At 40.4% G+C, this 9,732-nt stretch overlaps 2 long non-coding RNA genes across 5 annotated transcripts; one reads left to right on the top strand and one right to left on the bottom strand.

Annotated features, from left to right (window-relative positions):
- Positions 1–3,801, bottom strand: LOC109363917. Its single transcript, XR_002109818.1, has 2 exons — positions 3,722–3,801; positions 1–1,600 (listed from the first exon to the last, which is right to left on the bottom strand). It is a non-coding gene; the product is annotated as an uncharacterized LOC109363917 (long non-coding RNA).
- A 284-nt stretch (positions 3,802–4,085) lies between these two features.
- On the top strand, positions 4,086–8,697 carry LOC109363916. 4 transcript variants are annotated; one of them, XR_002109814.1, is made up of 3 exons: positions 4,086–4,181; positions 5,384–5,702; positions 8,480–8,697. It is a non-coding gene; the product is annotated as an uncharacterized LOC109363916 (long non-coding RNA). The 4 variants fall into 4 exon arrangements; XR_002109815.2 differs by lacking the exon at positions 8,480–8,697 and adding an exon at positions 6,341–6,695; XR_002109817.1 differs by having other exon boundaries at positions 4,087–4,181; positions 5,384–5,589; positions 8,480–8,696.
- Positions 8,698–9,732: the final 1,035 nt, after the last annotated feature.

Raw genomic sequence — 9,732 nt, 5'->3', positions numbered from 1 at the left:
TTTTTTGTATTGCAGACAGTTAGGGAAACATCAGCCTTGTCTTAAAGCCTGTCTGCTAAAAACAATAAAACAATTAATTCCACAATAATGCAGTTTATCTTAAAAATGTCACTGTGACAGAAATAAAGATGTTGCACGAAGCACTATGTGCTGGACATAGATGTGCCACCAATTACCATTTTAAAACTGTGGAATATGACTATTTTTATTAAGTTGATTGAAATAGAACTTGTGTACTTTATTCTGCCTTTTTGTGTGTGTCTGTGTACTTCACAGCATTTCCTGATTTTATAGATACATTCATTTTAAGTTAGGAAATGACAACCATTTTTTATTATTCCTAAAGTTATTTTCAAAATCTTGCCAATCTGTGATAGTCTTGTCAAAAAAGATTTCCTCATCAAAGAAAAAATGAGGTCAAACTAAAGCACATCAACATCTACATCAGATCTGAGTGAAATTAGTAGCCAGTATGGTGATGGCTGTCCCAGTGACTGAATGGGAGATACAGTTCCTGAAAGCGTAAGCATGCAGGTTTGACAGCAACGTGACAAGACAGTTTTTGGCTATGAACAACTGACTGTATGATTTGGCTTTTTCAGGGGTAATACCTGAACAGAGTGTTCAATATCTAATGCCAGTAGAAAGAAAAAGAGCTGGTCAGACCTCTCTGCTAGGGCAGAAACTACCAGGGTATCTGCATGCTGGAATGAGAAAATGAGTGAAGTTTCAGAAAGGAGTTTAACAAACACACAGTGCCCACAGAAATGTAAGTATAGTAGCCAGCTAGCCAGGATGAAGTATCTAATATCTCTGAGGATCTGCACTGAACACCCATATCCAGTTGGAATCTCAAAGGAAGAGCAGGTAGCTTGAGGTCCAGGAAGGCTGGAGGTCTGCTCCTTCTAACTTCTACAGTTTCCAAGCACACGATGTGTAACATACTGAGCTCAGACTTAGTCAGGCAGTATGCTCAAGGAAGTTTTCCTTATGCAAATGATCTAGACAGAATGAGTGATTGGGTCTTCAAAGTAATATTTCTAAATTAATTTTTGGTCAGGAGAAAATATAAAATACCTTGGCTGCTACCCTAAGGATTCAACTATAAAACTTGAAACCAATAATGCAAGTCACGTGGCACCAGCTGAAGTAAGTATAATGTGAAACAGTAAAAAGAAAAGAAAAACTAATAGCCATCCTGCATGCAAGAGCCAGAAGCTAAAAAACAGATTATTCTTTCAAACTACTAATATCCCCATCTTCGTACATATACTCAACTAGATGCTAATGTAGAATAAAAGATTTTTCTCCCAAATAAATTACTAAGACAGTATAAATAAAGGCATATAGACCATTCATAAATACTCTGTTGGCAACAGAACATGCTGGAGCTGCCTTTGCTGGTAGCTGCATTAACAGCCACAGTTGGGTTGCTGTGGTGGAGGGGTTTCCTTTAGTCGTGTGTTCTGCTTGCCGGCAGTAATGTTGGGATCTGTCTCCAGACTTTCGGACATTTTGTCACAGATGATATCCACAAGTCGCTCGAATGTCTGCTTGACATTAATGTTGTCCTTGGCACTTGTTTCAAAAAATTCAAAACCTAAGAAAATAAACAACACATATATGTTTGATACATATTTGAGAATCTCCAATCAGTGAACAGACTTCTCGGCACAGATGTATGTGTGATAAACAGAAAGTAAATATGTGAGAGCACACACATAAATGAGTGATATTGCAAAAGCAGTTAAAATCGTAACACAATCATGGCAACTACATTAGTGTCATTTGCTTTATAACAAGTCAGATAAAATACAGACTAGCCCAAATACATTCCCTTAAACAAATTATACTTTAAAACAGTTTCATATAAAAACTGACACCAATTTGAGAATCCTATTAAACTGGAAATGCCCTGCCATTGTAAAGGTATAATCTACTGCTCTATCTCTAGCTGTTATGCTTCTCTGAGCATTATTCAGCTGGAAAAAAGCCATTTGCATCATTTCATTAACCTCATGCCAAAATAGCCAACTATATTTGGAAACAAGCAGGTAAAAAAGCAAACAAGGCAAGGAAAGCTTTCTGCAGTTTGATGTCTCCTTAAGATGTAGATAAATCTGTGGGGAAAAATCTGTGTCCACGACTGGAGCCCCCAGTACAAAAAAGATAGAGAGCTGGTGGAAAGGGTCCAGAGGAGAGCCACAAAGATGTGATCAGGGGGCTGGAGCACCTCCCCTATGAAGACAGGCTGAGGGAGCTGGGCTTGTTCAGCCTGGAGAAAAGAAGGCTGTGGGGTGACCTCATTGCAACCTTTCAGTGCCTAAAGGGAGCCTACAAACAGGAAGGGAATCAACTCTTTGAAAGGTAGATAACAGCAGGACGAGGGGAAATGGTATTAAGTTGAGGGAGGGGAGATTTAGGTTGGACATCAAGGGGAAATTCTTTACAGAGAGAGTGGTGAGGTGCTGGAACAGGCTGCCCAGAGAGGTTGTGGATGCCCCATCTCTGGAGTGTTCAAGGCCGGATTGGATGGGGGCCTGGGCAGCCTGGTCTGGTATTAAATAGGGAGGTTGGTGGCTCTGCATGTGCCAGCGGGTGTGGAGATTCATGATCCTTGGGGTCCCTTCCAACCCTCGCCATTCTGTGATTCTGTGATTCTATGAAAAACTGGACCACCACATAAAACCAATAAACAAACACTGTTTTTTCTCTTAATTCATTTATGGAGAAGGAATTTTTATCTGTCCATTCCCAATGATTACCTCAAAGGCAGTGAGAACTGTTATTAATACAGAAGCCTATATGGAGCAGAATAGCTTTCCTAAGCTCTCTTTTCTGCCCTGGTTTGTCCCACGTCTTATCTCTCTGTCTGTTCCCTGCCAGGTTTGCAACTAGCTGTTTAGCCTGCAATACAGGAAGTTTCTATCAGTGTCAGGCCTTCTCTATTCTTTCTCTCCAATTTCTTTTTTCTGTTTGTTTGTTTGCTTGCTTATTAATTTACTATGTCTCTTTCTCCCCCCTTGCAGGCTATGTTACATATTTTTCTTATATTTGTCTCATTGCTGACTTGAGAGTTTCTTAGAAGTTCCTACTTCTGTTTTTCCATTGCTTAAGGTTTCAATAATAAGAGAGTTTACAAAACATCTATTCCACTGGTAATCTTACAGAAGTTACTTCACTTTTGTATATCTATTTTGATTCTTTTTAATCAGTGGTGAAAAGCAGTGTGCCCCTACTGCCATGTTTAGTCAGGAAATATCAGTCACTTCAACTCCTGACAGAAATGCAGGAAACAGCTTTATTATTTATGTTGTGTCAAGCTAATCTTCTATTTCCAAAGGCTACTTGAAACTAAAATTGAACTACTTAGATAGTACGTTCATCATGTCATCTAAAAAGGATATAATGCACATGTGCACAGTCCTAGAACCACTTGGCATGTAGTTTTCGCATACCTAGGGATAGAGCAGGTAATTATATCTAGCTTGGCATGATAACCCAGTATGTGCAAATAACCAGTGCAAAAAGTTAACTCTGTGTTCTGAGCATTCTTCATATTTTTAATTTATGTTAAGTGTCTTGTGCTAAGAAGCCAGAAAGTTAAATTACTTAGACATGTAGGAGCTAAATGCAGGCCAATGCTGGTACTCATAGGTAGTTTAAATAACAAACCCTTGGACATACAAACATCATAAAAGGATTTAGTCATGTAACTTACAGTAATATCAGCAAGAAATATAATCTCACAAAAATGAGCTTTTTTTCCAAGCACATTAGCTTGAAAAATTTTCTTTCCTAGATTTCTCTTGAAGGCAGGAAAACTAGGACAAAAGACCACGTATGGAAATCATATACTGGGAGGTGATTTTAATCTAAGTCTCAAACCAATTGTTTAGTTGCTATAGTTTAGCATCCTTCTTCTAAAGTAGAAGAAAAATGTGGAAAGCCAGTGTAGCCTTATTTGCTGATGGCTTCAGTGCTCCTGTGGTGCTCCATGCAGGAGAAAACTGTTCAGATCTATTGGGAGCTGCTTGTGTGAAAAGGAGGTCTTCCACATTTCCACTACTCTGTGTCAAAACATGGCTGTTTCTCTGTGATGCAACAATGCAGTCAGAATTTCCTATAGCTGTTGCCATCTGCTGCGCAGGAAGCAGGAGGAGAGTAGCTGTTCTAATGAGGTTTGATTTGATTTCAAAGCTATGTATGTGCTACAATCCAAGAGGATGACTGCAGACCATTATTTCACTCTGAGAGCAACCCGTCTTGGTCAGGCTGCCTTCACCAGGGGAGGTGCTTGCAGTGCTTGTGCAGGCTGAATCTGGACCATGGGCATAACTTCAATAAAATGGAATGAAATCTGGAGTCACTCGCTTGGCTGCTGGGACCATCACATTGTATTTACATTACAAACAAGCCACAGATCTGACAGAATATCATCATTACTGCCAAGATAACAGCAGTTATCTTGGCAGTTGCTCTCCCTTGGGATCATCAACCAGTTCCGTCACATCCCATGGTCCCATAGGTAATGTGTCAGAATTTGTGCCTGTTGCATGTTTCTCCTCTTTTCAAATAAATAGAAAGAGATGAAACTGAGTATGAAATGAAAAGAGGGGATAACTGCCTTGTAATCTGTCTAACCCCCAGCAAGGGTGTTGCTTTGATATTTATTATATTCCCTGCCAGCTCCAACACCTTTCAAGCAGAAAAAAACTCTACATTTTACTGTATGAGTAACAGTGATCTGATGTGTGGAAAAGAGATAGCATAAGCAGTATGCCCTCGCTATTTGATGCAATGTAAACTGAAAGATGAGACAGAAGTACACAGGCAGGACAATAGGGCAGAAAGGCTGACGGACAATTAAAAGATGCCTGAGAACTGCAACACCAAGACCTCTGAAATGACAGGAAGAATGAATCTCTAAAGTGAGCAGTTTTTAAAGGCAGGAGTACAGAATAGCTGGCACAAGAGATGATCATAAAATGGCAGGTGATACAGCTAGACAAGTGATCTGGGCAGTGGAAACAGAAATTGGAAGGAAAAGAGTCACAAAGATCACACAGGAGATTGATGTCAGAAAATACTGTAACAGAGAGATGATGAAGACAATAAGTCCACTACCACAGTGAGGATGCTCTGCATTACACTGAAAAATGGAAACCCTCCTTTTCAGAGTAGTATAGGGACTTACAGCATGTTCAAGCACAAATATATTTACTCAAAGAAATACAGAACAGCTGTGGAGAAATCTGTGGAATTGAGTTATGGTTTTGTTACAAGAAGAAAATTACAGTTACAGTAGCGGTACGGTTGGGTATGAGGCTATGCCTGTGTATACATTGCCTCTGTCTACTTTTTCATTTCTTTTGTGATTCAGAACCTTCCCAACTTGACCTTGCAAAGATGAATGAGATGATGCACAGACTTGAGACAATGCTCTGACCTATGAAAAGGCGACTGAACTCCCACCTGTCTCCACAACAAAGTACTGAACTTACTGTGTATCTGATCTGTACAGATACAAATTTCAGTCACTCAGGAGGTGGTTCCTTCAAGCAACCCTGTGTACAGACCAGTTGATAGGTACTATTTCTATGTTTCTATATGTTGATAACTACTCTGAATGGTGAAAATGGACAATCCAGTTGGCCTCTCACAAGTATTTCCTGCTGTAGAACAGATTCAGTCATACACAGGTAAGGTAATTGTAGATGTTCTGTGGAAACTGTGCTGCAGATGCAGAAAGGGTCACACACAATAGTATTTTGTAGTCAGTTAAAAGATATTTTGTGTACATTTTAAAATAATAACTTTCAACTTATTGGCACGTATTGGAGAGCAGCCATAGAACCAACTGAATTACAAGAACTCATCAGAACAACAGTTCAGAAAGTCTCATCTAACACAGCTGAAGAAATTCCTGCAGGGCTCAGGACTGGGGCCAGTTTTCTTTAATATCTTTTTAATGATCTGGATGAATCAGTCCCCACTCACTAAGTTTGCAGATAACACCAACTTGGGGAAGAGGACTGATCTGAATGAGGGTAGGAAGGACTGCAGAGGAATCCGACTAGGCTGCGTGGATGGGCTGCATCCAGCTCTCTAAGCTAAAGCTAAATGCTGGGTGCGGCACTTGCGTAGCGGTGGTGTAGTCTTAGGGAAGTTTGGCTGGAATGTTGCCCAGTAGAAAATGACCTGGTGGTGCTAATTGACAGCTGGCTGAACAGGAGCCAGCTATGCGTCCAGCTGGCCAAGAAGGCCAGTGGTCTCCTGGCCTGTATCAGAAACTGTGTGGACAGCAGGCCTTGAAAAGTGATTGTTCTTTTGTCCTCAGTCTGGTGATACAGAATGTATCTCAAATGCTATATCCTGCTCTGGGCTTCTCACTACAAGAAGGATGTGGAGGTGCTGGAACCCATTCAGAGAAGAGCAACAGAGCTGTTGAAGGGACTGGAAAGCAACTATGAGTGGCAGCTGAGATGGAGACATTCAAGACCTCTGGAAGTGAAACTGTGGGAAATATTTTAGTGGTGGACTTGATAGTTAGGAGGATGGTTGGACTTGATGATCTAAAGGGTCTTTTCCAACCTACGTGATTCTAGGACCCTTGCAACAGTCTCCTGACCATCCTGTGCAAGGAATTAAATTCCCCATGTGTGTATTACCTTATGCAAGTGACTTCATTTATTTCTTTTTAACAGAAATTCTATCCATGAATGTCTCTGGAACAGTTTCAGTGAGATAGGGGGTATTTTTTCTAGCAGAGAGTGTGAAAAAAATACTTCATGTAAAAACTCCTTACTTGTGACTGTTTTCCATTTTGTTCTGGAATATTTTGCAGAGTTTTTTCTTGGTGATCTCTGCTCTCTTCCTGACTCATTTTGCAAATGCTTCACTGTCTCTAAGCAAATGCTTAGAGACTGTGAGTTCCCAAAATGCTGGTACATGATGCCCTCGGATCTATATGCCTTTTAGTACTGTCTTCAGGATTTTTTTTATTGCTTATTATTAACTGAGAAGAAAGGCTTTTTGTGCGATCATGAAACTGAAGTGAGGCAACTCCCTGGCAATGCTGAGGGCAGCAGAGCTCAAAGAACGCTGTGGTCCTACCACTCATGATGATCTGTACTGTAGAACTGGATGAGATCAGGCAGAGCATGTTACTGGAAAGATATGAAAAAGCCCAAGTACCCAACATAGGTACGTTAGGCAGAATGGAAGTGAAAATGAGAAAATACAAAATATCAAAGCACCTTCTGAGCATATGAACATTACGTGTGGAAGATGAATGAGGGTGCATCTTTTAAGTCCCTTTTCTGTTGTTTCACTCACTTTGCTGTCCCTCCACTACTCTGTCTCTTCCCTTTATACCCTTTGCCCCCTGGCATTGACTCAGAGGCAGCTGTCAAGCTGCAGAAATAGTGGCTGACCAACACACTGGTATGCTGCTGTTGCAATCCTGGTGATCTGTAGTGCATATAGAATAGTTTCATTAGCACATCTGAAGCACATGAACAGTCTAATTTACTTATTTTCTTCTCTCTTTGTCTTGCATGTGTACTGGCTCTGCAGAGGGTCCTTCATCATTGCTCATTAGCACTTGTTTATGCCTGCTCTCAAAAACTAAGGAAGAAAAAGAAAGAGAGCTTCATACAAAAGAAAGAACATTGTGCACACACTCATATTCCTGAAAAATGTGACATCAAGAGGACAGGCCAACTAGCAAATTTTAGCGACAACACAGATAAGAGTAATGTTTTGCCAGTTGATCAGAAAGACCTTCTGGTTTCAGGGTGTTTATCCATAACAAAGACAATTTCATTTATCCTCCCTGATGTGCTATGTTTAACAGATATCTTCAAGGCTGCATTTCCCTTATAGCTGTCCTTCCTTCTAAACAAGGTTGAACTGTGCTCTTTAGTACTGCCCTTTCAGTTCAACCTTGTAATCTGAGGAGCAGTGTGACAGTGCAATGTCTGAGCAAGAATTAAGTGCAGGAAGCTGCTTCTTTTGTAACATAGTGGTGTACGATAGGCAAATCCCAGGAAATTGTGGGAATTAATCATTTAATGAAGTCATAGTGCATAAAGTAGAGGAGCTAATGCCTAGTTTTTCTGGATCTGCATCCTGTGGTCAGTTCTAAGGGGCACTGGCAGGCACTTATCTTCAATCCTGCTGTGAATAGTACCTATTAAGTTTTGCATTCATAGTGAATGCTGCTGTGAGTCAAAGCAACTGCAGGTCCTTTCTCCTCTGCTCAGCTGTCTGCTTCCTCAGAACTGCTTAGGTCTTAGAAACCTCTAGCCCTCTCTCAAATAGTGACACAAAGAGACAGGAACATGTAACATCATTGCAAATGTCATCTCTTTTGGGAAACCAAACTGAAAAAAGGTGATCACCACTTTTCTTCAAAACATTGTCTGCAACTGCAAGTTATCTAAAAGACCTGCCTACATTGTGCTTTGCTTTGCAGGCCTAGTGGACAGGACCTGTGCTCTCCAAACAAGACTGTGGGCTAGACTATGTTAAGAAAAGTATTAAAACAGCATTAAGCCCCAGACTGGACTTTGTTATTTCCGTTTCAGCAGTGATCAGTGCTTTAGCATAATTCTGAATAGAACTAATATAAGCATTGTTAACAGAAATGCTGTTGGCATTTGCCCATCCTTTAAGGTGGCCAAACAAAATAAATAAATAAATAAATAAGCTAAAGGATGACTAAAGTACATTTGTAGCAAATAATTTGTTTGTTTGTTGACTTGATTGACTTTAGATTTTTGTGAGCAAACATAATATCTTGCTTCTGCTTGTCATTAACTAATTCTCCTGTAATACATCATGGAGTCCCTGAAAGGAAAAGGAGATTGGCATTTTCCCTCTGTAGAAAAACATTCTGGGACAAGTGCTTTTGAGCTTTTAAATGCTCTGCTAGTGCTCCTTGTGTACTGTAACTTAACAGAAGATTGGAGGTTTTCAGTGCTGTCAGTCTGTCTCCTTCTGGCACTAACATTTGCCTTTTACAAAGAGCTAAAAAATAGTGAAACATGAAAGAGGCATATTCCTGCATAATCCAATTATTTTCATTTTTAATGCAAAGTTGGGCAAGACCATATGTCCATGTGCTTGAAGCTGTTGGTGACCCTGCCTTCTGTAACCAGCTTCCAGCCAGCTATAGAGGCAAAAGAGAACTTGCTGTTATACTAAGCCACGTGATGACGTTTCAAGTCCTACTTGACTCCCAATTTACATTCCAAAATTATAGTTCTAAAAATGTCTCTTCAGTTGCATTTCGCTTATAGCTATCCTTCCTTCTGCCTAAATCACATCTGCCTAATAGTGCTCATACTCAGTGGTCACAGCAAGTAGAGGTTCACCCCCGTCCTGACACAAGACCCAGTGGCTTGTGCTCAAGCTGTGAGGATTCAAAACAGATCACGTCCCTGTCACCTCTCAGCCGTGGACTTGGTCCTGCAGGCTTGGCAGGATCACACAGAAAGGCTGGGTGCTGAGTCACAGAACATGTAAGCATAAACCACTGACAAGTGCTCTGCTTTTGTCCTTTCTGGGATTCCAAATGGATTTAAATTGAAGAAATCCAGTTACATTCAAATCAAGTCTCTTGCACTCTTCATACCTACGCCAAGATCAATATGAAAATAAAAAAGGTAAGGTGGGCTGAGTTTGGCTTGAAATGAGAAATTCTCTGCTTTTTTTTTTTTCTTTTTT

Source organism: Meleagris gallopavo, chromosome Z, assembly GCF_000146605.3.
Source record: "Meleagris gallopavo isolate NT-WF06-2002-E0010 breed Aviagen turkey brand Nicholas breeding stock chromosome Z, Turkey_5.1, whole genome shotgun sequence".
Taxonomy (NCBI): domain Eukaryota; kingdom Metazoa; phylum Chordata; class Aves; order Galliformes; family Phasianidae; genus Meleagris; species Meleagris gallopavo.
This window is presented reverse-complemented; position numbering and strand designations above follow the sequence as displayed.